Source organism: Vespula vulgaris, chromosome 17 (assembly GCF_905475345.1).
Source record: "Vespula vulgaris chromosome 17, iyVesVulg1.1, whole genome shotgun sequence".
NCBI lineage: Eukaryota > Metazoa > Arthropoda > Insecta > Hymenoptera > Vespidae > Vespula > Vespula vulgaris.
In genome coordinates, this window is record NC_066602.1 from 501,832 (window position 1) to 528,650 (window position 26,819).

At 32.2% G+C, this 26,819-nt stretch overlaps 5 long non-coding RNA genes across 10 annotated transcripts; 3 read left to right on the forward strand and 2 right to left on the reverse strand.

Annotated features, from left to right (window-relative positions):
• Positions 1-782: 782 nt before the first annotated feature.
• On the reverse strand, positions 783-7,123 carry LOC127070131 (uncharacterized). 3 transcript variants are annotated; one of them, XR_007784208.1, is made up of 5 exons: positions 6,982-7,123; positions 6,302-6,624; positions 6,017-6,192; positions 5,753-5,933; positions 783-5,657 (listed from the first exon to the last, which is right to left on the reverse strand). It is a non-coding gene; the product is annotated as an uncharacterized LOC127070131 (long non-coding RNA). The 3 variants fall into 3 exon arrangements; XR_007784206.1 differs by having other exon boundaries at positions 6,017-6,211; XR_007784207.1 differs by having other exon boundaries at positions 6,017-6,211; positions 6,917-7,057.
• Positions 6,621-10,015, forward strand: LOC127070207 (uncharacterized). Of its 3 annotated transcripts, none has more exons than XR_007784345.1 (4): positions 6,621-6,930; positions 7,014-7,176; positions 7,992-8,870; positions 8,952-10,015. It is a non-coding gene; the product is annotated as an uncharacterized LOC127070207 (long non-coding RNA). The 3 variants fall into 3 exon arrangements; XR_007784344.1 differs by having other exon boundaries at positions 7,992-8,214; positions 8,287-10,015; XR_007784343.1 differs by having other exon boundaries at positions 7,992-10,015.
• Positions 10,016-10,618: 603 nt separating this feature from the next.
• LOC127070185 (uncharacterized) lies at positions 10,619-12,625 on the forward strand. Its single transcript, XR_007784311.1, has 5 exons — positions 10,619-10,786; positions 11,180-11,239; positions 11,325-11,467; positions 11,581-11,997; positions 12,361-12,625. It is a non-coding gene; the product is annotated as an uncharacterized LOC127070185 (long non-coding RNA).
• Positions 12,626-15,265: 2,640 nt separating this feature from the next.
• On the forward strand, positions 15,266-17,363 carry LOC127070144 (uncharacterized). 2 transcript variants are annotated; one of them, XR_007784230.1, is made up of 4 exons: positions 15,266-15,441; positions 15,672-15,911; positions 16,022-16,205; positions 16,285-17,363. It is a non-coding gene; the product is annotated as an uncharacterized LOC127070144 (long non-coding RNA). The 2 variants fall into 2 exon arrangements; XR_007784229.1 differs by having other exon boundaries at positions 15,267-15,441; positions 16,022-17,363.
• Positions 17,364-20,786: 3,423 nt separating this feature from the next.
• Positions 20,787-25,475, reverse strand: LOC127070205 (uncharacterized). The gene is made up of 4 exons (XR_007784341.1): positions 25,283-25,475; positions 24,602-24,924; positions 23,824-24,511; positions 20,787-21,108 (listed from the first exon to the last, which is right to left on the reverse strand). It is a non-coding gene; the product is annotated as an uncharacterized LOC127070205 (long non-coding RNA).
• Positions 25,476-26,819: the final 1,344 nt, after the last annotated feature.

The window sequence follows — 26,819 nt, forward strand, 5'->3', positions numbered from 1 at the left end:
AAAACATATATTATGTGAAATACTTTGAAATCGGAACTGATATCAATTATACATAAAATATAAAGTCCACGTTTAGGTCACCCTAACATTGTTATTCAGTCGATTTAAATTCATAAATATTCATAATATTTAATATATGTTTTTCAGTGATATACGAAATAATTTGCTAGGTAAAGTGAATTCCTTTGTTAACGGTTATTGATCGGGATCTCACGATCTGCTCGTACGTAATTCTCTCGTACTTGTAGTCAAGCACCATCATATTAAACGATTTTTTATAACCACTCTGCGTATACTAGCGCGCTTACGTTCGCCAGTTCAAGTGGGCGTAAATGAGTGTCCGTGTCTGCGTAGCTCTGCATTATTTTGAAAACAAAATAGGTATTTTTTCATTAGTTTTCCTCTTATTCTATATAAACGAGTATATTTTTCGTGGATGATAATTGTTCCTTGTCACGTAGTAATTGTTTCACACGATCGAATCGACGGAGGAAATATAAAAATTTGCATAAAGTGTAATAAAAGGCGATGAATGTGTACTACACTCTTTGCTATGCAGCTGTCTTCAATTACCGCAAATTTCTTGAATAAATTTAAATCCGGTAAAGAATAATGATGTTTTACTATCAAGGAGTAAAAAGGGTAGAAATGATGTAAGTGTTATTTCCTTTTATTCCCAGGATATAGGTCCCGATGCGATGTTACCACACATCGGGAAGAGTCGAGCACAGAATTCAAGGAACCATTAAAGAGAAAATAGTAGCGTGTAAGGTTCAACGGAATTTACTATTGCTTAAACAGTGGTTTATTTAACTACTCGTACATGTATATAGTTTTAATAAATTTACAAATATCTGAAGTATTAAGTTTGAAGTATTCACCTTTATAAAAAGACGGCAATCGTCAAAGCCAGTCAAAAATTCGTTTTTCTTGACATTACCCGCAGTGACGTAACTCAGATGCATTCACGCAGAGATCAAAATCACAAATTATTGAAATTTTAGCTTAAATTATCTTTAGTTCCTCTCGGCTTTCAGTATCCGCAACATTAAAGCGAATATACTATCGTTTCAATATTACGATCATGAAAACAATTCATCTGTCGATTATACATTATTTTTAAGGAGATAGGTTGAAATGCTATAATCGTTACTATAGTAATAATATTATTCGATTTATCGAAGAGCAAGGAGAATGATACAAATTCTTTTTTCGTTGAGTAGACGCATGAAAAGCACCGAATGATTTAAATTTCGATATTTTTCCGTATTTACCGGTCTTACTCGGTGCCCATTCGAACGTTAATTATCAGCAACACGGTGGCGTTTCGTCGCACAAACGTCGTGTATATTATAACATATTGTATAATGGTATTTGATTTATAGGAATTTATATACATCGAGGAACAAATTTCTTGCAAAAGAAATCAAAAGTCTATTCCATATCATTTTCCACGATATCCACGATATGTTTTGAAGCAATTCAGGTAGACCATTTTGTGTTTATTCTTATTTTGTCATAAATTCAATTATTTTCATTTACTTATTTATTATATTACTTTTCCATAGTATTATTTACGAATGGATTGTTTGATTTTCTCGTAAATAATAAATTAAATAATAATAAATAATTTTTTTTTGAAACTAAATGAAATGCAAACATTTTTCAACGGTGGAGTTTACATTTATCTGTCTTGCAAAGATATATGAAACTATGAAATCGGTATCAGTTGGTTCATTTTACCGACAAACATCTCTTTACTTCTTTCTTAATGACATCATTTTTATTATTTCAATTTATTTGTCAAGTATCTCTTTAATACCATTTTCATTTATCTGCTTAGAGATGTTCACTATATCAACGTGTAGACAAATGTGTGAATAAATGTATATATATATACATACATATATATATATATATATATGTATTAGATTTTAGTATATAGTAAGATATATATGAATATGTACATAGATATAAATGTATGTATTTGTGTGTATATATATAGAATCCCTCTGCCGTGTTAAAGAGTAATCAAAATTGCACCCATGAACGCATCAGGCCGAACGTATGACAAAAAATTTATTTATCCAAATTTCCGCGAAGCAAACTTTTAAAGTTCCGACGTTTATATTATCGAGGGTATGTTGTTTCAAACGATATAGATGATATAAAATTCATTACCCAGCCTAGTTGGTGGCTAATATATTATTCTGGGCTTTTCCCTTCTGTAACTCTAAGGAATATGATTAAATGACGATACAATAAACACATTGTACTTCCTTTTAAAGGATACAATAAATCCAAGAATTAAATCACAATTTGTCTTCCGTCTATCTTCTATCTCCTTTTTCATATATATTATTATTATTTTATATTATTATATTATTTTTATATTATTACTTTTATATATATTATTTCATGTATATTATACGTCTTATTTCATATATATATTTTTCATAAATGGATGAGATATTATGTCACAATGTTGCAAATAATTTTAAATCGACACTACCTTAGATGGTAATTTTTTTTTTATTTTATCCCTTATTATTTTCTACGAGATCTATGATTAGTTTTGAAGCAATTCTATCGTTTTCTTCCGGATTAATATTTATTTTTTCTAACGTGGCTTTATCAATGCTTTTCTGCAATTCTCTTTCCCTACTTATATCTTATATCACGAGACTTGTGCTTATTTGGACACTATCGTCTTCGTAATAAAAAAAAAAGGAATGGATAAATAAATGAAATGGAGATAATTGCGTTTTACGAAATCACCGGAATGATACATAACAATAACATAATAATTTCCTGTTTTTTTGACAATTTAGTCAAGGGATCTATTTATACTACTCGAAGCATCAATATGAACTGATTGCAGCTTTGAAAATCTCTTTCATCAGAATTAGGATCGGTTGTTTTCTTCATCAAGTTTCACTATGTATACAAGTTCTTCTTACAACCCTCCTTAAGCGGATCAGAGAAGGGCTCAGATTGTCGTGAAAGCACTTCCCATCTTCTCTTTCGTACAATCGACTGATATTCTTTTCATATAACTTCGTAATTGGATGATTTTTTGATTTGTTTTATTATGCCTTCTTTTCTTGTTAACAAATACATGCTGCTCAAGTTATCGAAGATAGCATTTTCGCTATTCCATAATAATAAAAAACATGTATTCGGAGAAAATCTTTCGTCACATTTATGGTGTCCTAATATTACCTTCTTCTCTTTCCCGTATTTCCCCGCCGAGAGAACCACTCAGTTAGTTAATCGAGGAATGGTCCAATTATCAAGTAATATGAAAAGAATATTAGTCGGTTTTAAAACTAAAATTCATACACGAAATTCGTAATGTTACTTCCTTGGCAAGTCCAACTTATACTTAAAAATAGTTTTCTAATGTTATTAGATATTAATGATATTACAATTTTCATATTATGAAAATTCTTATTGTAAAATCTGCTGTCGTATGAGGAGAAAATCGTTCGTCATATTTCTTTGTTTACAGATATTATAATTTTAGAAAGATCCCAGAACTAATAAGTCAGAAAATCAGAAGTGTAATATTCTTTTGGTGTATACTGTTTCGTGATGTCGAAATACACCCGTTTACTTATTTCTTTTTCTAATAACACAATGTCGTACTTTCTAAGATTATCAACGTCTCTCGAAACTTTTTAATGCTTCCTGAAGATGCTATAAAGCAACGTGTTAGATTTAAAGTCCCAATATCTCGTTTCGAAAAATCGTCCTTGTCCTTAACGTATCCGTAAAGATCCGTATGCTGTTCATTAAGTGACTAAAATAAAGCAGGAAGAGAAAGAAAAAATTTATAGAGGCAGTGACTACGAACATTGACGAGATTAATATAGCGCTGTTTTCGAATCGTTCATTCAAATGGTTATGTGAAGAGACGGAATATCCCCTTCTCAAAGGATCGAAGTGGGTTTTAGCTAGGGGATACAATCGATTGTGCTCGGAGAGATTTCTCGAAGGGCCGTCCGATGTTGCAAGCGGGACCTTGTTCAAAGGGGAATCGAAATGGAACGGAGGGAGGTTTATATTGCAAAAGAATTAAAGCTGCTGCAACGATTAAAACATTCACCGTTTCTCGACATAATAGTGTTAAATACCTAAAAATATATGTGAAATACTTTAAAATCGAAATAGATTTAAACTATATATGAAATATGAAATCAACGTTTAGGTCACTCAGTCAATTTAAATAATCATTCAATATAATTAAAAACAGAAGAAATGTTGATTCTGATATTATTAGATACTAATGATAACACTATCAATTTTCGTACTATTTAAATACTATGCAATTCTTATTGTAAAATATTCCGTCGTAAAAAAATTTTTTCTTCGGAATTTATATCTACTATCATATTCCTTGAAAACATTTTCTCCAAATATTACCTTACTTTCTTGTAAACAAATGCATATTGCTCAAGTTATGGAAGATGGTATCTTCGCTACTGCACAGCAATAAAAAATGTATTCGGAGCAAATCTTTCGTCACATTTATGGTTTCCCAATATTACCTTCTTCTCTTTCCCGTGTTTCCTCTCCGAGAGAACCACTCAGATAGTTAGTCAAGAAATGGTCAAATTACCAAGTTATATGAAAAGAATATCAATCGATTTTACGGAAAAGAAGTACACTCACAACGATCTGAGAGCTTCTCTGAACCACTTAAAGAGAGTGATAAGGACTTGTCTGCAATGGTACGCGAGTACGCCTCGTACGATGCAGCGATATTTGATGGAGTAAACAAGTAATCATAAAACTGAGGAGATATTTTGGAAGCTGAACTCACTTCTAGTGAAACAGAAACTTCTAGTGAAACATAGTTCCCTGGACTAATAAGCCAGAAAATCAGAAGAGTAATATTCTTTTGTTATATATCGTTTCGTGATTTCGATAAGAACGAAAGGTTTAATTCGAAAGTACTTGACGATAAGTACGGAAAAACATGTTAATAACAGGTAATTCGCGCTACGCACCAAAGGACTTCGTCCAAATTTCAATGTTTATGAAGATCGCTAATTAAATGTTACGAATATTTTTTAAGTACATGTCGTGAATATTATGACAAACAATTTGAAATATAGAATTCAGCATGTCTCCTTTTTTAATTATATCGAAGGGTTACCTAATTTAAATTGTTGGAATGACGGTGACGTAAACGTGGATTTTCCATTTCCCGTATAATTTAACAGTATTCCCCTGCTAACGTTATTTCTTCCACAAATGGTGAATCTTTTCATCAACCCTCCATGATAATTTGTTTTATGTGATGTATCTCCCTCAGTTTCATTTCAATTCCCCTTTGATCCTTGCCCCGCGTCGAACTTCGTACGACCCTTCTACACATCTTTCTGAGCACAATCGCATATACCCTCCACCTAAAACCCCTCACGTTTGGTTCTTTTGAAAACGCTAAATCCCACCCATTTCCTCGTACCACCGTTTCAAGCTTTATAAAATAGCGCCATATTGGTCTTTCAAAACTATGTCGGAAAAACACAAATATTTTTTCTTCTTTTCCCTTCTCCTAGATAGTCCCAATCACAACATGCACACAAGTGCAATAGTTAACGATGTTCCTCCTTTGGTTATGATTTCCAACTGCTTGTTGAACTCATCTTCTGCTTTTACGATGCATTATATAATAAAAGATGAGATTAATATAGAAAATTGGATAAGTTACTTAACAAGTTATTTATATCTGATCTCTTCGTACCTCGTTTATTAAAATTTAATATTGAAGTCGATTGTTGCTATAATAATGCTGTAGCATTAGCAACATTGTTCTCAGACACCATATAATTAGCTTCCACTCTCACCAACATGGATTTCACATTATTTCCAAGATTTGTAATAAATTCGTGAGCAGCATCAGCTTCTTCCGCCGCTTTTACGATCTGACACATTAAATAACGAATGACATGTAACGCAAAATTCTATGAGAAATTATTTAAATTTTTATTCATATATTATTATTCACCTGCTCTCCTTCGTCTAGCATCTTGTTTCCCATAACTAATATTCTTGATTACACTACTTGAAAGATATATGGATTCTTGATTTATATAAACTAATACAATACCTTAGGGATAGCTATAGTTAAGAGACATAAGGTCCGTCTCATCAATAGTAATACTTCGGTCGCCATCATAAAATCTGTATGAAAATTCAGTAACTGAAATAAAACGTACTTATGATACAGATTTTATCTTGCATATTATGCTTTGGAATAAAAAATTTATATCTTATTCCCAAAATATCTTACCATTCGATAAACACAGCATTGGTTGATTGACTATTTAAATATAAGATTAAAGAGAAAAATGTTCTCGTTTCGTTATCTGGTTGATGATCGGACATTGACATTATCCATATAGGAAGTTTCGTCGGATGTAAGGAAGAACAGGAAGTACAATGTGAATATGTTTCACTTCTGTTGTCGAATGTTAAATTATCAAGGAGAGCATAATTGAAATTCTCCTATCTTCTCAGAAAGTAATTACAATTCAGATAACAGTCGATTCAGCTCCCTCCCAACGCTTCAAGGCTATTGCAATTGCTTTCGTCTCCGTTTCATCTTCTGTACCTCTGGAAGAGTTTACAATTCGTAGTTTACTTAAGAGTCATGACAGACCCTCAATTGTTCATTTAAATTGTGCAGTCATCAAAGGTAAATCGGGTTACGCCCTTTTAAGCGATATAAAATATCTTCTACGAGAAGCAACAAAATAATACTTAGGATGGCATTGATCACGAAAATCAGTTTCATTTCCGTAATATTCTATTGAAATTTGAGAATAAGTTACACACTAACGATTACCGATAAATTTACGTTATATCGATAAGGAACAAAAGACTAGTGAGAATGAAGAAATTGTACCGTTTGGATTGCTTGTAAGTTTCTTTGAGACCTATGACGCGTAGGCACGATTATTTAGCACTTACTTGCACATTACTCGTTCAAAAATTTTTGAAAGGATGGCCTTCGCATGCGAGACTCTTCCCCACATCGTCAGGTCCGAAGACCCAGCTAATTTTCTAGGCGTGGCTCGCTGAAAGGGGTTATTACATTCTAAGCTGATAAATCAATACCACGTATTACACGATAGAAAGAGCGGAAATGTCATGAGTTGTGAGGAAGTAAATTTCCGACTTGTTTTCAATCAACTGGACAAATTATTTTCCTTTTTTTGTTTTTGTTCTTTTCTGTCTCTTTCACCAACTGTTTCTTTACAATATACAATTAGAAATTAACTAAAGAATTTTGACAGACGCCTTTTATTATTTTTCTCAGTCCTTACCGTTAAAAATGTACATCATTTTCGAATCAAGTGTTAATTTCGAGTAAGAAGAATTCCAAGAGAATTTGTTTTACAATATTATCTTTTATTCTCTTTCTTTATTTAAGCTAACAACTATCTTTATTTAAGCTAACAATATGGATTCAGAGATAGTAATTAGTTATACTTATTTTTCATTTCGCGTAATTCGTTTGAATGTGCTTTACGCAATGCATAACGATAACTTCCTATTCCACGGTTGAAAGAACCAAAAGGGATATGAGTGGAGGGAAAGGGATTTGTCCGCCAATCTCTTTTAATTTGAGTTGCTTGTGCCCTTTCCAGTAAACTATCATACAGAATAATCCACATTGCGTAACTGCATATTGTAAGAATCGGTTTTGCTTGGACTAATTCATCGCGCCCTTATTAATAGGTTAATCAAGAATTAATATTAAATGAAAAAGACTTAATTTTATTGTTGAAATTTTCTCATAATAAATTATTTTGTGTTCCTTAATATACACATTTTTAATTTCCATCTATCAAACGACGATCAAAAATGTTATATATGCAAACAATATTTTTTTCCCTGTTCATTTTATCATAAAAAAATGGTATAATCGGCGAAGTGATCTGCATGTGAAGTATCTAATCGTTCTTTGAAATTTTCAGTATTTTGTTACAGTTCATCGTCAGGGCAGCGATTCATTATGTTAAAGCGCGAATTTTCAAAAGTGAAAAAAACAAAGCATATCCATATATACCATGGAAGTACACATTGAATTACACGTTATCCGTCGATGATATTCTAGTATCTAAGATTATCAACGACTTCTAAAACTTCTGCAATGCTTCAGGAAATACCATATATTATCGTGCTGGAATAACCAACAAGGTATATCCTTTTGAAACATCGTCCTTTTCTCTGCCTTTCCCGTGGTACCATGTTCAATACCGTGTTCGTCAGCTGATCGATATTAAACGGAAAGGGAAAGAATGAATACAAAAGTTATAATGGCCATGACGACGAACCTGCTCGAGTCTAATATAGTACAGTTTCACGAAGCTACAGAGAGAACATCCCTTCAAAGGAACCAAAGCTAAGCAGCTTCGTAAGAGGATATAAGCGATTGCGTTCGGAAAAGTTCGTCGAAGAGACATCAGACGGTGCACGCGAATCGTGGATCAAAGTGGAATTTTTGCTCTAATGAAGGAACGTTCCTTCGTATATAAGAAGATTACTTCGCGGAATCTTTATAGATTCCATCTTTTTGAACCCTCAAAAGAATTCAATGCAGCCGGGAAAGTAAGATAAAGATCAATTAAAACGTCGACTGTGTTCCTGTTTATCGAACTATGTTTATTTTGATAGCAATTATTTAGGAAATTATATATACCGTAACTATATTTATTTCATTGCCATGAGTGAAATTGACAACGATAAGGAAAAACTTGGGGCGATTAAGAATGATTCCGAAAAGGAACATCTGCGAATCAATCTTGAAGAAGAAGAGGAAGAAGGAGGAGATACAGGATATGAAGATGGCCAAGGTGAGTGTAAAGATTATTCGTCCACGCTCGCACACGATTTATTAGACGATAGATTTTATCTCGACGACGATGATTCCACAGATAAATTTAATTCTAGTCAAAACGATGTTCGTCTTTCGGAAATTTTCTAACACGGTGTATCCTAAGATCGAAGTTATACGGATCGTCGAGACCTATCGGAGATAATAAAATAATAAGGAAAAAACAGAAAATGATATCGAGAATAGAAACGATTATGAGAATGGAAGGTTTAATCATGAATTGCAGGATAAGCTCATAAAAGTCGAAATAAAATTAAGGTAGATTTAAATGATTAAATTTTCAAAACGGTTAAACCTGTAGGGACGATTAAAGGATTTACCGATTTGTTCCATATTTACGTCACATTGACATCGTTATTCCATCAAATTAAATTAAGTAATCATTTGCTTAAATTAAAAACTGATGATATGTTGAATCAATCTTCTAAGGTGCTTGTCATAATATTCTCTTCGTTTGCTTAAAAGAGATTAATAATATTTAATTAACGTTTTAGTGTAATATTGTAAATTCAACGATGTAATTTGCTATGTAGTCAGGATTCTCTCGTTAGTACGTTTTGATTGGGATTTGAAGAAAATCCATCTGCATATTACGATCCTCCCTACGTATCAAGTACCTTCGTTTTAATCGATTAGGTATTATTTCTCTCCATCCTTGATTGTCCTTTGGCACGCTTGGATGGAGCAGTACAGGTGGACGGGAATGAGTGGCTCGGTCCTGTGAACGTAACACGCGTATCTGATTTTGATAACATGACAGGTATTTTTTCATTTGTCTATCCCTTATCAAACGAATAACAGCATCAGACAATTGGATGATACGATTGTATAACTCAATTATCTATTTAAATGTATCCTTTAATCACTCGGCTACATCTTTTCATAGCTATGGACGCGATACTGATTTAATTATTCCGTTCAAAGGAGTACATTTTCCTTGAAATTAGCTCCCTGTTGAGGAAGTGAAAACAATGATCCAATAATCCCTCCAGTTATATAATACTTCGTATATTATATTCCAAACTAATCAATTCCTAAGAAAAAATTTTATTTGTTAATTTTTATTTGAGAATTGGCTGTTTCTATTGCGTATAAACAAGCACAGCGAGGATTTTATTATATTTCTAGTAAGATAATATTTGTAGTTTCCAAATATGTTTTTTCTGAATATGCGTTTATTGAATGTAACACTATGATAATATTTCCTCCGACATAGGAGAGATCTATTATATTTCTTTGTAGCCATCGTTATTCGATCAACCGATTAACATCGCACAAGGCATAATTCATAAATATTGTGGGGAGATCCTCCATGAGAATGATTACCATTTCGTATAATACAATATTCTGAATTTTACTTTTTTGTTAATGTCTACATTCTGTCCGAAAAAATGAGGAAATATGAATAAATCAATATAAACAAAAATTTTCCTCCCGGAAGGAAGGGAAAAACAATTCGATTTTTACAAAATGGAAGGATCGAAAAGATATGAATATCGAGAATGAAGAACAGTGGTAGCAAAGGAAAAAAAGGGATCAAAAGGAGAAAAGAAAGATATAGGCGAAAAGAAAATTCCATTTTACGATAATATCGATCCAAAGTTACTGCTAATATTGTGAAGAGGTAAACGAAGGCGCTACCCTCGTGAATATATGTAAAAGAGGAAGTGGAACCATACAGCGCATGAGCGAGTCAATTTGGGTGGAATTCCGACACATCCACGGAAGTTGAATAAATCGTTCATTCTTTTTCGAGTCGTCCTAGAAGCACGTTCATGGGTGCTTTTGAAAATGGACGGTCCGGAATAATATAAAAGCGCCTCTTCAGTCGCGATAATGGAAACCATCTTAAACAATTTAAGCAACACGCTCTCGGTTAGTAAAATCTTATTTGAATTTTATATATTTACAGTTTAATATTAACGCATTCTCCTGTATTTTATACAATTTTTTGTTCAATTCTACTGTTTTATATATAGTATATTTTCTAATATATCATAGAATGTTGTACAGCTTTTTATTATTATTTTACATTATATCTTACATCGTGCAATTTGTCTCGGATACATAATTGTGTAATATTAAACAGAGCAAATAGTATAATTAGAGTTATTGGTTCCAAAATTTAGTGAAATATTTAGACAATATTAATAAACCTTGGGATCGTTATATTTGACAATCTCCTTTTTTAATTAACTGCTTGTTACAGATCTGTTTTTCGATAAATGATTCTTAATGCATTATTAAGTAATAATTGTTTTCTTAAAGATAGTCCGGCAGATCAAAATTATTAAAGGAGGTAGATAGAACTATTTTCACTAGAATATGGTAAGTTCATTAGATTCGGTTTAATATCAGTTCATATATATTTTCCTTTATTTACTATGCAAATGATATTTCCTTCCATTTCCAGAACAATTTTACATTCGGTGTTACCACACAGTTTGCGAGAAGTTGATATTATTTACACACATTTCGAGAAGAGTCCAGCGAAAAATTCGAAGAACCAAAGAAAAAATAACGGGAACTGTATACATCAATTCCTGGCAATTTGCTGTAAGTAATTTTTTATTTTCTTGATTAGCAGCGTTCAATAATTATAATAATAGATTTTGTGAAAATTCTGCTTTAAATTTCTAAATTGATCGTATTATATTCCTATTGTTTAGGAGACAATGACTACACAGATTGGCTTCCCAAATCATGTTGCATAAACTAGAAATCTGTAACACTTCTGATCCTAATGATGCATACGTCGATATATTCTTAAGGATACTTAGTAAAATGTTTGAATCAGTAGAAAAGATGACTGATCCGGTAACTGTCCAAATGAATCATTTTACGACATTACAAATAGCGAACTACCACCATTTCAAGATTTATGTCTATCGGAAAATAAATTAAAAATATTTGTTGCTTCGTAAGTGTCCCGTGGGGTGTTCAACGGAATGTATTCTTGCTAAAACAGCGGTTTATTTAACTTCTCGTACATCTATTTCGTTCAAATGAATCTAAAATTACCGAAAGTGTTAAGTTTGAAGTATTCACCTGTGGAAAGAGAGGGCAATCATCAGATTCATTCAAAGGTTCGTTTTTATTGATATTACACGTAGCGACGCATCACAGATGCAACCACTCTGAGATCGAAATTAGAAATTATTGAAAATGTAGATTAATACTATTTTATCTTTCTCGTGCGTTACGATCTTTGTAATGTTCAAACAAATTATATATATATATATATATATATATATATATATATATATATATATAGAATCTGTCTGCCATCTGAAAAGAATAATGAAAATTTCATTCATTGACGCAGCAAATATAAGGAAAAATTTTATTTAATTTTATCGCCAAGCTAACTTTAGACAATATGTAATGAACTAACAAAGGTCTAAGTGCAAATTGTTTTATCTTCCTGTATTAATAATTACGTATTACAGGACTGGCTGTATAAAAGCAATTCGCTGAATTATGAATTGAAATTGATAAATGGAGATAAAAAAATTAAAATAGGGTTTATCTTATCGAGAGTATGTTGTTTCAAATGATGTAAATGATATAGTCCATTATCGTGCCTGGGGGGGTGCTTATATATAGTTCCATTTTCTGGAGTTCCCAAGAACCTGCATGGATGACTACGAAACTTAGAATCAACAGCTTGTATTCCTCTTTAAAGAATACAATAAATTCAATGATCAAATAAAATTTTTTTACCATTTATTTAGGCCCCACTATTTTGCAGATATTAACGAGATGTTATTTCTTCCGCGGTAATATCATCAGAATGTTCCCAATAATCATTGATAGATACTATCTCAAGGGGGAAATTTCTATTTAGTTTTAACCTTCTTTTTTCCATTCGATTCCACTTATCGGTCATTCTCTATACCTCATCTCTCTCTCACTTGATTATTTTACTTTGTAATCATCGAGTTTGGTTTATCTACTTTTCAAGGAGGACCTTATGTTTGAGGTACATATTTATTCATATTTATATAATTTTCGTGAAGAGAACGTCGATATTATCAAGAAAAGAGGACTGCCAAAATTGTATTCAAAAGAAAAGATTATCTCAAGGAATGCCTCAAGGCTATATTCTTGTCAAAATAAGGAAGGAGATATATGCATGCACGCCCACAGAACCGCACACGAAATCCCGCCCACATGAACTATCGCGCATGAGCGAACATAAGAGCACAGGTGCATGGAGGGGGGTATTAAAAAATCGTTTACCATGAAGATACTTGACGAAACGTTTTGAAGAACGAAGTGTATACATGCTTTTTCATTAAATCCGAATCGAAATGTATTTGCGCTACGCTGTAAATTAATTGTTCCATATACCTATATTTCTGAAAAACGTTCATTATGTTATTTTAAAGTACATGACGTGAATATTCCACAAACAATTTAGAAACATTGAACCAAACACTTCGTCTCTAAGAAGAGATAATCAACATATTGAATCAAATAATTAATCAACATAATTAAAAAATTTAAACTGACGTTATAACGATGACACGGTGAGGTAAACATACACTGAATATTTAACGCATAATTAAAAAGCGTTCCCGGGCTAACACTCTTATGCCGAAGAACGGTAAATCTTTTGATCGTACATGCAGATTTAATCATTTTCAATGTTAAACCAGTACCAATGTTAGCCTGAGTACCATTTGAATTCCACTTTAATTCAGATTCCGTTTGCTACGGCGTACAGCCGTTCGATATATCCTCTCCCACCACACTCGCTTATATCCTGTAGCTAAAGCCACTTATCTTTGGAAACATTCAATAACATATATTCCGTCTCTTCGTACCACCATTCGTATGATGCTTTGTAAAACAATGGCATATTAATCTTGCAAGTTTTGTCGTCACCTCCATTATAAACATTTGGGCTTTTTCTTCCTTTTCTTCCTGGTCAATCTCGATTACATAATGAAGGCGGAATAGAACACAATATTACGGATCACGTAAAGAAAAGGATTATGTTTGAAAGGGAAACGCGTTCCTTCCAAACCCAGTGCGTTGATTGATACTACCGTCAAGAAGCATTAAAAACGTTTTGGAAATCGTTGATACTTTTAGATAGTAGAATTCCGCCGATCGATACTGTATAATTGAGTGTCCGCGCATAAGATATATAGATATATTTTTCTTTTCTTCCTTTCTCTAAATTCGAGCTATAATAATATACTATTAAGCGTCATATCACGTCACCTCTGGAGAATTGTAACAAAAGACTAAAAATGTTCAAGCACAACGTTTTAGATGATAACACCCGACAACTTCGAAAGTCATTTGCTTGATCTTCCACGATAGATGAAGAATATGTTTTTGACGAAGGCTTCTTCGAAACTATTTTCATACAAATGTATTTGTTCATGTAAAGTACTATATATAAGGATCATAATGTAATTAATTCTCAAGCTGATCATTTCACATTCGATCTTACTTTTATTATGACCAAAAAAAATATGTATATTAACGCCCGGAAGAAATTTTTATTATGAAAGAATATCGAGAAAAGTGTGTCGTTTAATGGAATGAGAATCTTTGCTAGAGAAGAAACAATAAAATTGAAGCAGAAGCGCTTGTTACAATCTTCTGTTATGCAATGTGGATTATTTCATATGGTAGTTAAAAAGGGACAATATTAATTTTTGGAATTGAAAGATGTTCGTCGAGAAATTCATTTCCCTCCAATACATATTCAATTATATCTTCTCGGTTCGTTCGATCGCGTAAATTTTGATTGATTTGCGTACATCGTGGCCAAATGAAATACTCTGATGAGAAATCGATGATACTAGAAAAAAAAAATGAAAACTGATTCTCTCTGAATCCATATTCCTTGCTACGGCATTGAAAAAAAAAGGATATTTGTAAAAAAGTAGAGTGTTAACTTAAGTAACACAAAAAGAATAGACAGTAATATTACGAAAAAATCTGTTAAGCAATATTCTTTGCTCAAAATTAATTCTTATTGATATATATTTTTAACAACAAGGACAGGATATAAATTATTTGACAATTTTCAAAATCCTTTAGTTAATTTAGAATATCTTGTTAAATTAGTAAAAAGTATGGAAAAAAGCGAATGAAGGAAGAGCATATAAGCAGAAGGATAATGATACATCCAATTAATAGAAATCAATATAGAAATTCATATTCTCACAGTTTATGACCTTTTCTCTTCTTTCGAACATATAATAGGAAATATTGATTAGTCTCTTTGAAACGTATTAACCCTTTGCAGAGGGCGGCCTCCTTGATGCCATGGTAACCAACCATAGCAACGAGCGGGGGATGAATATCGTCTGGCTGAGGACGGCGAAAAAGCTTTACGTCATTCCCTCGGTGGTTGTCGAACTAGTAATACGTGAGCAAGTGACGTACAATAAATATTTCTGAGGTCTATACATTATACGTTCCAAAGGGTAGTTTTACAAGCGGTTCAGGCGGTGGAAACAATTTCTTCGTTCTCCCTAGTCTTCTGTTTATGTTATCAAAATAAGGTAAATTTATCAGTAGTCATTAATATGTGATTTATTATAAAATTTCAATTATATTTTATCGAAATAAAACTGATTGTCGTGATCATTAACTTCAAAATTATAATTTGTTGCTTTCGGAAAGATACTTTATATGACTTAAAGGCGCGTAAATAGATTTATCATTGATAGCTGCACAATTAGATGAGCAATTGAATACCTATCCTGAGTCTTTACTAACCAAGAAAATTTAGATTATTTTACAGATATAATAGACAAAATAAGATTTAGTTCCCAAAGACTTGAAGTATTGCAAAGGAGTCCAATTGACTTACATTTGAATTTAATTCCAAAGAAGATACACGAAATTCAACTACGCACAACGTGGTAATGAAATATTCGACATTCGAAGTGTTACATATTTACATCGGTACTTCCTGTTCTTCCGACCATAAGTTCTACATGGATAGTACAAAGTCTGTGTTTACCGAAAGGTGAGATGTGTTAGAGATAAGATATATATTTTTTGTTCTAAAGTGTAATGTGGAATATAAAATCTCTATCATAGGTATATCTTATAATAATTTATTGTATTTTTACATAGATTTTATGAAGTCCATTAATGTATTTCCATTTAGAAGTGAATTGAATTCAAATCTTCCACGCCATATGAAACCCAATTCGCGAGAAAAACACCTAATTCTCAGGTGTATGGAAACAACGTGACGCCATTACTGGCGCATTACTACAGTTACCATCGATTTTAATACCGAATTTTTATAAACGAGGTATGAAAAGATCAGATATAAGTAATTTGTAACATATCGTTTCCAATTTTCTGTATAAATTTCATCTTTTATACTAAAGCGCATTGGGTTGTGAAGTACGAAGTGTGATTCAAGAAGCAATTCGAAAATCTAACCAAAAAAAGAACACTTAGCTATTCCTCATAGGTTAAGTTCTCTTAAACCTTCTTATTTTTATGTATTGCAACATAATGGTACTATACAGGTAGATTTGATACTGAGTAATCACTTTTTTACATGTTTGATTGATATGTTCATTTTTGGAAAATAGATTGGACTACAATTTGTATACACAATTGTTCTAATCAGGATATCCGTAAATTCGGCTCCTATGTAATTACTATCAGATGTTGGAATTGCTTTCGCCTTTGATTTTCTTTCGTATATATTTAAAACAAGTCAAAATTCGTAGATTAGTTAAGACATATCAAAGCTATTCGTTCATTTTAATTGTATAATTAACGAAGATAAGTCAGATGATATCATTCAAGTGCTACAGTAATTTCTATACGCAACAAAATAATAATTATAATGAGATGAATCAAGAGAATCAATTTCATTGCTATAATATAGAAATGTAACTTTGAATTAATTCTAATGCAAACGGCAACTGCTAAATTTAAAGATTATTGATGGAGTAAAAGAATGACGAGTGAGAATGGTGAAATTGTTTCTGCCGTTTCAATTGCTTGTAAAGATGTTCTTTCGGATGTATGATGTATATACACCTCGGGCATATTTCACGTATGGCACTCACTCGTGTATTACTAGTTCGGAAACCACCGAAGGAATGACTTTCCCCGGCGAAATTAATCTTATGTTGTCCCGTTATAAAACCATGATTCCTACTTAGTTCATAAAAAATTCCCCTCTCCTGTAATTATTTAGTTATATTTTCATTTCTTCTACGTACATGAGAAATTATCTCATAAATCTTGGAATCTTGTAATGCAATCGACAATTATTCGTTTCATTCTTAATCGAAATTATCATGTAAAATTGTATTTTTTTTAATTAAAATTATATAAATAATTATGTATTTATTATAAAATTATGTATTAATTATAGTTACATAAGTTCAAATTTTTTAATTATGCTTTTAATTGTATTATTTATAATATAATTAATTATTATGAATAATTGTTGTAATAATTATTACAATAGTTATAATTATTGTAATTATCAATTGTATTTGCTATGAAATTAATCATAAATACATATACGAAATTTGTAATATTTCTTCTTTCGTAATTTCAAGTTATACTCAAAAGTAGCGTTCTAATATTATTAGATATTAATGATATTATAATTTTCTTACTATGTAATTTTTATTGTAAAATCTGTCGTAAAAAAATTTTCTCGTCGGAGGTTATAACTACTTTCATATTCCTCTAAATATTATCTTCTTTTCTTGTAAACAAGTGCATATTGCTCAAGATATCGAAGCATTAATTGTACAATAATAAAAAACTTCTATGTGGAGAAAATCTTTCGTCATATTTCTTTGTTTCCTGATATTATCTTCTTAGATAGATCCCAGAACTAATAAGTCAGAAAATCAGAAAAGTAATATTCTTTTGGTGTATATCGTTTCGTGATTTCGTAATATACAATTTAAGTCTTCCATTCAGTTTACTTACGTATTTCTTTTTCATTATGAGAGTTGCAAAATTTACAAGGACGGGTAAGTTTCGAGTCATAAGTAATACCGAAGAGGAATTCCACATAGACATTTATACGGATACGTTAGAAATAAAAAATATTAATCGCTAAGAAAACGATGGAAGTGATAGTAATGACATCCAGCAAAAAAAGAGATTTCATATGTAATGCGAGGGATTATAATGTGGGAGGAGTATTCATTCAACATTTATCATAGGCAACGTAGAAAATTATGAAGGACAAAATTTTAATTTTTTTGCATAAATATACGATCCTCCATGTCTACAAATTCATATAAACCGAATATCATTGTAACGCATTAGTTGGTTTCAAAGTTATGATTTATAATATGATGTGAATCGTAGGACAATGTTTGCGCAATAAATTACCATCCTTATAGCTAACGTTCGAGCGGTTGCCGAGCAGACAAGGTTATTACGTTTTGCTCTCCTTAATTGCATTCACAAACAGAAAGGTCAAAGATGAAATTAAGAGGAATTAATTAAGAGGAAGGAACTTCTCTAACAAGCTCTTTTAATTCGACATCTTACCTTTCTTTCTTTTTCTTCTTCTTTTCTTTTTTTCTTTATAGTTTACAATTTGTACTTAACTAACGGATGTTGACGAGTGACAATTAACTTTTTTCTTATTTGTATGTTTAAAAATGACAATCAATACGAATTAATTTTTCCTTTTTTTTTATCTCTTGAAACTATCATTCCTTTTCCTTTATTACGCAGTAATAAAGAATATGGTCTCAGAAAAAATCTTTTGTCATCTTTGCTGTTTTTTTTTTTTTTCGTTATATCGTCTTTTTCTCTTATTCGTATTTCGTTTTAATACGCTTCTGCGCAAGTCAATCAATATTTCCTATTACGCTGTCAAACGGGCCGTCAAGACTGCAGTGTATATCGATTGGGAATAAATGAATTTCTCGACTAATCCCTTTTAAATCGACATATTATTAGTATCCCTTTTTAACTACCATATGAAATAATTCATATTGCACGAATACATATTGAGATAAACGCTTTTGCTTCATGTTTATTGATCGCTCTCTAGAAAGGATTAATATTTAATGAAAAGCAATTAATTATATTATTGATATTCTCTCATAATAATAATATTTTGTGCATGTTAATACACACATTTCTGATTCCCTTCAGAAAAACTGCGGCAAGGAATGTTATTCGTGCAAAAAATAATTTTTTTCCAATTCCTTTATGTCTTAATAAAAATTATATGACATTTTGCCAAATTGATCAGTATGAGAAGTAACAAACTGTACTTTAACATATTCAGTTTTGTGTTACAGTTCATCGGTGGTAATGGCGCTTTAAATTACAGATCGAATTCAAAAAGAAGAAAAAAAGAAGTACATATAGACATATCTCATGCATGGAAAACATAGATTGAATCACACATTATCGGTCGAAAATATTGTACTATCTAAGTTTATCAACATCTTCCGAAACTTTTTAGTACTTCCTAGAGATACTACAAAGCAGCGTGTTAGACTCGAAGGCAAGATATTTCGTTTCGAAAAATCGTCCTTGACTTTAACTCATCCGGAAAGATCCATATCCTGCACATTATGTGACTAAAATAAAGCAGGAAGAACAAGAAAAAATTTATAGCGGTAATGGCTACGAACCTTGACGAGATTAATATGGCGCTGTTTTCGAATATTTCATTCGTATGGTAATGTGAAGAGACGGAATATCCCGTTCTCAAAGGATCGAAGTGGGTTCTAGCTAGGGGATACAGTCGACTGTGCTCAAAAAGATTTTTCGAAGAGCCGTTCGACGTTGTAAGCAGGACCTTGGTCAACGGAGAATCGAAAAGAAATGGAAGGGTTGTTTATATTGCAAAAGGATTAAAGTTGCTGCGACGATTGAAACATTGAACGTTTTTCGATATAATAGTGAAAAAAAATATTATTCGAAGTACTTTAAAATCGGAATAGTTTTAAATAATATATGAAATATTAAGGCCACGTTTAGATCACCCTATATTCAGTCAATATATATTCATAAATATTCATAATATTTAATATACGTTTTTCAGTGATATAGGAATTTAGACGAAATAATTTGCTAGGTAGAGTGAATTCCTTTGTTAACGGTTACTGATGGGAATTTCACGATCTGCACGTACGTAATTCTCTCATACTGGTAGTCAAGCACCGTCATATTAAACGAATTTTTATTACCTCTCTCCGTATACTAGCGCGCTTCCGTGCGCCAGTTCAAGTGGGCGTACATGAGTGCCCGTGTCTGCGTACCTCTGCCTACCATATTCCATTAGTTTTCCTCTCATCCAACGACGCGGACAAATCGATAATACAATTAGCAATATAATTCAATTATCTACTTAGCTATAGCATTTAATTATCTGTTTAAGTCTCGTGCAGATCGATGTACCACGACTGATTTCATTCTTCTATATAAACGAGTAAATTTTTCGTGAACGAATGTGATAATTTTTCCTTGTCACGTAGTGATTTTTCACATGATCGAATCGACGGAGGAAATATAAAAATTTGCATAAAGTGTAATAAAAGGCGATGAATATGTGCAACACTCTCTGCTATACAGCTGTCTTCAACTACCACAAATATCTTGAATAAATTTAAATTCGGTAAGGAATAAGGATGTTTTACTATCAAGGAATAAAAAGGATAGAAATGATATAAAGTGTTAAAGTGATATTTCCTTTCATTCCCAGGATATTGTTCTCAATGCGATTACCACACACATTGCAAAGAGTTTATATTCCTTATATACACATCGAGAAAAGTCGAGCGCAGAATTCAAGCAACCATTAAAGAGAAATAGTGGCGTGTAAGATCAAACGGAATTTACTATTGCTTATACAATAGTTTATTTAACTCCTCGTACATGTATATAGTTCTAATAAATTTACAAATATCTGAAGTATTAAGTTTGAAGTAGTCACCTTTATAAAAAGACTGCAATCGTCAAAGTCATTCAAATATTCGTTTTTGTTGACATTACCCGCAGTGACGTAACTCAGATGTAATCACCCAGAGATCAAAAGTACAAATTATGAATATTTTAGCTTAAAATTATCTTTAGTACCTCTCTGGTTCCGTCCGTGAAAGCAATTAATGTGCATAAGACGTAATAACCATTTGTGCCCAGAGTCCTTTCGGTCGTTAGCTCTCAACAAATCGATGGCACTTTATCGCGCAAACGTAATCCTACGAAACACGTCATAATTTTTTATCATATTTATATATCATAATTTTTAAATCACATAATGTATTATAAAGATACTTGGTTTATATGAATTCGTAGATATTGAAGAAGAAACTTCGTTATAAAAAGACAAAAATTTTATTCCTCATTATTTTTTATGAAATCTATGATCAGTTTTCAAGCAATTCTTTTACAACATTATCATCCCTTTCATCAATGAGCTCTTCGTTTTCTTGCTAGATGATATAACTATCACTTTTGTACTTTTCTTCCGGATTAATATTTATTTTTTCTAACGCATCTATATAAATGTCTTTCTGGAATTCCTTATTATTTTCTGGAATTCCTTATAATTTCACTATATAGACAAGTTCTTTTTACTACTCTCCTTAAGCGGATCAGAGAAGACCTTCGTGAAATCATTTCTCATCTTCTCTTTCGTAAATTCGAATGATATTCTTTTCAAATAACTTAGTGATTGGACGATTTTTTGATTTGTTTTATTGTGCCGTATCAATAAAAAACTTCAGAGAAATATGTTTTCCTCAAAAAGTTGCGGTGGAAACAGTGGTTCCTCCATAATCATTAAATAGCTGAGGTCCTCCCGAAGAAGAAATATGTAAAAGGAAAGAAGGTAATATTACGTTAAAAAAATAAATAGGACAAAAGATTTTATCTGAAACCATATATTTTATTACTATTGCGTAATAAAGAAAAGGAAGTCTTTGTTAACTTAAGCAATAGGTATTTGTTTACAAGGATGAAAGGTAATATAAGATACATATGTTATCAAGGAATGCCGAAGTAGAAATACCTTCCGACGAAAAAAAAAAATTTTTTCGTCGGAAGTTATATCTACTTCCTTGTTCTTTGAAAACATTTTCTCCAAATATTACATTCCTTTCTTGTAAACAAATGCATATTGCTCCTGTTATCGAAGAATTCATTTTCGTTATTGCACAATGGTAAAAAAACGTATTCGGAGAAAATCTTTCGTCACATTTATGGTTTCCTAATATTACCTTCTTCTCTTTCCCGTATTTCCCCTCCGAGAGAACCACTCAGTTATTGAATCGAGGAATGGTCAAATTACCAAGTTACATGAAAAGTATATCGGTCGGTTCAACGAAAAAGAAGTGGTATGGGGGCTTCACTAAACCACTTAACAGAGTGATAACGAATTGTCCGCAACAGTACGCGACTACGCCCCGTACGAGCTACTGATATTTGATGAAGTAAACAAGCAATCATAAAACTGAGGAGATATTTTCGAAGCTGAACTCGCTACGTATTGAAACTTGTAGTGAAATAGATAGTTTCCTGGACTAATAAGCCAGAAAATCTGAAACGTAATATTCTTTTGGTATATATCGTTTCATGATTTCGTAATATACAATTTGAAATTACCAACATGTTTACTTACTTCTTTCTTTTTCATTAAGAGAATGGCAAACTATCCAAACACGAGTGAGTTTCGTGTCCTAAGTAATATTGAAGGGGAATTTTGGATTAAAGAGAAATATAAATACAGATATGTTAGAAAAAATAAATATTAATCGGGAAGAAAACAATAGAAGTGAGTGTCATTACATCCAACAAAAAAAAAACAGAGATCTCCTACATAATGCGAGGGATCATAATGTGGGAGGAGAATTGATTCAACATTTATCACAGACATCGCACAATATTATAAAGGACAAAATTTTAATTTTTTTGCAAAGATATATGATCTTCCAGGTTTACAAATACTCCTGTTAACGGATATTGATCGGGATTTAACGATCTGCTCGTACGCCTTACCTACTCTCCTACTTACCGTCTAGCACCAGGATATTAAACGATTTATTTTTACCTCTCTCCGTGCACGTGCGCGCTTACATGCGCGTTTACGTACGCGAGTTCAAGTGGTCGGGAATGAGTTTGCCTGTCTGCGTACATCTCCTCTCTTGATTTGGAAGCAAGAAAGGTATTTTTTCATTAGTTTTCCTCGCATAAAACCAAACAAAAAATTCGTTAATACGATTAGCGGTATAATTCAATTATCTATTTAACCGTATCATTTAATCTGGTTAAGTCTTTTGCAGATCCATCTACCACGACTAATTTGATTCTTCTGCATGAACGGGTACATTTTCCTAGAAATTTACTCCCTATCGGAGAAGGCAAAACAATGATTCCATTCTACCTCCAGTTATATAATATTTCGCATATCATGGTCCAAATCAATCTGATGCTGAGAAAATAATCCATTGCTCTGCAGAATATGTAACCGTGTTATCAAACGATGTATTTTAATAGACGATTGAACTATAGAGCTAATCTCCATTTATCTGCTTGGTCTGATGATAGGAAAACAAATGAAAACATATTTCCCTTATTATCAAGATAAGACAGGAGTCGTACGCATACACCCACACAGGACCAGGCACTCAAACCCGTCCATTCGAACTGGCGCAGATAGGGGCGCACCAAAGCACACGCAGATGGAATAATGAAAGGATTAAAACAAAAGTACTTGACGATAAGTACGGGAGAACGTAATAATAATCGGTAATTCGCGCTACGCACCAAAGGACTTCGTCCAAATTTCAATGTTTATAAAAATCACTAATTAAATATTATGAATATTTTTTAAGTACATTTCGTGAATATTATGACAAACAATTTGAAATACAGAATTCAGAATTTCTCCTCTCTTAATTCTATCAAGCAGTTACCTAATTTAAATCGATGGGATAACGATGACGTGTCCGTGGACTTTCCATTTCCGTATAATTTAAAAGTATTTCCCTGGTAACGTTATTACTTCCAAAAACGGTGAATCATTTCATCGTCCCTGTATGTTTTCTCCCTCAGTTTCATTTCAATTCCCCTTTGACCATTGCCCCGCATAGAACGTCCGACGGCCCTTCGACAAATCTCTCTAAGTACAATCCCATGTGACTTACAGTCAAAGCCACTTATGTTTGAATCCTTTGAAAAGTGTAAATCCTTCCCATTTCCTCTTACCGCCGTTCCAAACTTAATAAAACAATGCCATGTTGGTCTTTGCAAAATTCGTCGGAAAAAAACAAATAATTTTTCTCCTTTTTCTATTTCCAAGGTATTCCCAATCACATAATGCACGCAAAAGCAATAGCTAACAATGTTCCTTCGTTGGTTAGAATTTCCAACTGTCTCTTGAATCACTCTTCTGCTATAACGATCCAATGCACCATAATATAAAAGATGAAATTAATATAGAAAATTGAATAAGATATGTAACAAGTTACTTATATCTGATTTCTTCGCAACTCGTGTATTAAAATTCAATATTGAAGTCGATGGTTACTATAATAATATTCTACCAATCATCAATGACAATACTTCCGTTGCCATCATAAAATCTGTGTGAAAATTCAGTAACTGAAATAAAACGTACCTATGATACAGATTTTATCTCACATATTATACGTTCGAATAAAAAATTTAAATCATATTTCCAAAATAATTTACCATTCGGTAAACACAGCATTGATTGATTGACCATTTAAATATAAGATTAAAGAGGAAAATGTTTTCGTTTCGTTATCTGATTGATGGTCGAACATTTATAGTATCCATGTAGAACGTATCGTCCGATGTATGGAAGAACAGGAAGTGCAATGTAAATGTGTTTCACTTCTGACGTCGAATGTTTAACTATCAAGCTGCGCGTAATTGATATTCTCGTATCTTCTCTTGAAGTAATTACAATTCAGATAACAGTCGATTCTGTTCCCTCTCAACACTTCATGGCTATTGGAACTACTTTCGCCTCCGTTTTGTCTTCTGTATCTCTGGAAGAGTTTACAATTCGTAGTTTAGTTAAGAGTCATGATAGACGCTCAATTGTTCATTTAAACTGTGCAGTCATCAAAGGTAAATCGGGTTACGCCCTTCTAAGGGATATAAAATTTCTTTTACGAAAAGCAACAAAATAATACTTAGGATCGCATTGATCACGACAATCAATTTCATTTCCATAATATTCTATTGAAATTTTATAATAAGTTACATAATAACGATTACTGATAAATTTACATTATATCGATAAGGAACAAAAGACTAGAGAAAATGAAGAAATTGTACCATTTGGATTGCTTGTAAGTTTTCTTTAGGACGTATGAAGTGTAGATGCGATTATTTAGCACTTACTTGCACATTCAAAAATTACTGACATGCACTCGTTCAAAAATTATTGAAAAGATGACCTTCGCAGGCAAGATTCTTTCAGAAATCGTCAGATCCGAAGACCGAGCTAATTTTCGAGGCGTGGCTCAGTGGAAAGGATTATTAGATTCTAAGCCGATCAATCAATACCACGTATTACACGATAGAAAGAGCGGAAATATCCTGGGTCCTGAGGAAATAAATATCCGACTTGTTTTCAATTAACTGGACAAATTATTTTCCTGTTTTTGTTTTTGTTCTTTTCTATCTCTTTCACCAACTGTTTATTTACAATATACAATTAGAAATTAACGAAAGAATTTCGATAGCCGCCTTTTAATATTTTTCCGCTTTTTATCGTTAAAAATATACATCATTCTCGAATCAATTATTAATATTGAGTAAGAAAAATTCCATGAAAATTTGTTATACGATATTATCTTTTATTCTCTTTCCTTATTTATGCTAACAATCTTCTCTCTTTCTTTATTACACGGTACCAAAGAATATGGATTCAGAGAAAATCATTCCCTATATTTGTTTCTTTTTTCGCGTAATTTATTTAAATGCGCTTTACGCATTTCGATCAAAACATCCTACTCCGCTGTCGAAACAGCCGAAAGGAAAATGATATGGGGGAAACGAATTTCCATCCACCAATCCCTTTTAATTCGAATTACTTTTCCTTTTTTCTGTTACTACCATATGTAATAATCCACATTGCATAACATCATATTGTAATAAATGCTTTAGCTTCGATTAATTCATCGCGCCCTTATTAATAGGTTAATCAGCGTTAATATTAAATGAAAAGGACTTAATTTTATTATTGAAATTTTCTTATAATAAAATATCTTCTGTTTGTTATTATACAAATTTTTAATTGCCATCTGTCAAGCGACGGTCAAAAATGTTATATATGTAAACAATATTTTTTTCCCTTTTCATTTTATCATAAAAAAATGGTATAATCGGCGAAGTGATCAACATGAGAAGTATCTGATCGTCTTTTCAAATTTTCAATTTTTTGTTAATACGTCGCCAAGGACGTTATGCTTTATGTTGTAGCGCGAATTTTGAAAAGTGAAAAAAAAATACATATCCATATATCTCATGCATGGAGTGCACACATTCAATTACACGTTATCGATCGGTGATATTGTATTTTCTAAGATTATCAACGTCTTCCAAAAGTTTTCTAATGCTTCTAGGAAATACCATATATCATCGTGCTGGAATCAGTAGCAAGGTATTTCCTTTTGAAACATCGTCCTTTTCTCTACTTTTCCTGTGATACCTTGTTCAATACCGTGTTCATCAGCAGATCGAAATTAAACGGAAAGAGAAAGAGGAAGACAGAAGTTATATTGGCCATGACGACTACCTTCTCGAGACTCAAATAGTACAGTTTCACTAAGCTACGTTCGAATGGTGGTATGAGGCTAGAGAAAATGTACCTTCAAAGGATCCAAAGGTAAGCAGCTTCGGTAAGAGGATATAATCGATTGCGTTCGGAAAAGAT